At 50.4% G+C, this 2,238-nt stretch overlaps 1 non-coding gene across 1 annotated transcript; it reads right to left on the bottom strand.

Moving 5' to 3' along the window:
* Window positions 1-1,691: 1,691 nt before the first annotated feature.
* On the bottom strand, window positions 1,692-1,775 carry Trnaa-cgc. Its single transcript has one exon. It is a non-coding gene; the product is annotated as a tRNA-Ala (tRNA).
* Window positions 1,776-2,238: the final 463 nt, after the last annotated feature.

Here is a 2,238-nt window from a genome sequence, read left to right on the forward strand (position 1 = left end):
GCCGTCGAATGGCGCTAGCTGCGCAGCATTTGTGCACCGCCGCCGTCAGTGTCAGCCAGTTTGCCGTGGCATACGGAGCTCCATCGCAGTCTTTAACACTGGTAGCATGCCGCGACAGCGTGGACGTGAACCGTATGTGCAGTTGACGGACTTTGAGCGAGGGCGTATAGTGGGCATGCGGGAGGCCGGGTGGACGTACCGCCGAATTGCTCAACACGTGGGGCGTGAGGTCTCCACAGTACATCGATGTTGTCGCCAGTGGTCGGCGGAAGGTGCACGTGCCCGTTGACCTGGGACCGGCCCGCAGCGACGCACGGATGCACGCCAAGGCCGTAGGATCCTACACAGTGCCGTAGGGGACCGCACCGCCACTTCCCAGCAAATTAGGGACACTGTTGCTCCTGGGGTATCGGCGAGGACCATTCGCAACCGTCTCCATGAAGCTGGGCTAAGGTCCCGCACACCGTTAGGCCGTCTTCCGCTCACGCCCCAACATCGTGCAGCCCGCCTCCAGTGGTGTCGCGACAGGCGTGAATGGAGGGACGAATGGAGACGTGTCGTCTTCAGCGATGAGAGTCGCTTCTGCCTTGGTGCCAATGATGGTCGTATGCGTGTTTGGCGCCGTGCAGGTGAGCGCCACAATCAGGACTGCATACGACCGAGGCACACAGGGCCAACACCCGGCATCATGGTGTGGGGAGCGATCTCCTACACTGGCCGTACACCACTGGTAATCGTCGAGGGGACACTGAACAGTGCACGGTACATCCAAAGCGTCATCGAACCCATCGTTCTACCATTCCTAGACCGGCAAGGGAACTTGCTGTTCCAACAGGACAATGCACGTCCGCATGTATCCCGTGCCACCCAACGTGCTCTAGAAGGTGTAAGTCAACTACCCTGGCCAGCAAGATCTCCGGATCTGTCCCCCATTGAGCATGTTTGGGACTGGATGAAGCGTCGTCTCACGCGGTCTGCACGTCCAGCACGAACGCTGGTCCAACTGAGGCGCCAGGTGGAAATGGCATGGCAAGCCGTTCCACAGGACTACATCCAGCATCTCTACGATCGTCTCCATGGGAGAATAGCAGCCTGCATTGCTGCGAAAGGTGGATATACACTGTACTAGTGCCGACATTGTGCGTGCTCTGTTGCCTGTGTCTATGTGTCTGTGGTTCTGTCAGTGTGATCATGTGATGTATCTGACCCCAGGAATGTGTCAATAAAGTTTCCCCTTCCTGGGACAATGGACGGTGTTCTTATTTCAATTTCCAGGAGTGTATTATAGAATTATTATGGCTTGTCCATAAGAAGAGATGTAGCGAATTTGGAAAATAGGAAAAAACTGTATGGGCTATCTTTTTCCATAAGCTTTCCACAAATGAAAATCCAGTGCACTGTCTTTGCCCGAATGCTCTTGACCTTGGTGCAAGTACAGGAGAAGTCCTAGATATGACCTCAAACATTTTTACCTGTATAAGTAATGAATGAATTTGAACCCATATTTAGAGACCTTAGGTGGTGGTGGTGGGTAGTGTTTAACGTCCCATCGACAACGAGGTCATTAGAGACGGAGCGCAAGCTCGGGTTAGGGAAGGATTGGGAAGGAAAGCGGCCGTGCCCTTTCAAAGGAACCATCCCGGCATTTGCCTGAAACGATTTAGGGAAATCACGGAAAACCTAAATCAGGATGGCCGGAGACGGGATTGAACCGTCGTCCTCCCGAATGCGAGTCCAGTGTGCTAACCACTGCACCACCTCGCTCGGTAGAGGCCTTAGGAAATATACCTTGTTGAGGAAATGTCTTCATGGGAAAACCCAAAATTTAAATGAATGTGTGAATTCAGTCATTTGGAACAGGTTACCGAAAACTGTATTTGTTCAGCGTAGAACCCTCAAATTTGGTGTATGCGATGCTATTTCATGCTTCAATGATTATGTAATTAGAAAGGATGTTATGGGATTACTGGGCATAAAATCTAGTGGAAATACTGCCAATCCTTGATGAAAATAGATAAAGAGAAAATCCGCAAAGCAGATATTGCTAATTTAAAATGCACAAAGCGAGCCAGACAGAAATGAAGAGGACCAAGAGAAGAAAGGAAGATCAGTATGATTGATGATGCTCAGTATGGTGCAGGAAAATATTAGTGGTAAGTAATTCTCATCAATAACTATACCAGAACTACAGTATTAAACTTTAAGTGGATTATCCTCAAAACTACATTCTTTTACATT

The sequence above is a fragment of the Schistocerca americana genome, chromosome 1 (assembly GCF_021461395.2).
Source record: "Schistocerca americana isolate TAMUIC-IGC-003095 chromosome 1, iqSchAmer2.1, whole genome shotgun sequence".
NCBI classification, from domain to species: Eukaryota; Metazoa; Arthropoda; class Insecta; order Orthoptera; family Acrididae; genus Schistocerca; species Schistocerca americana.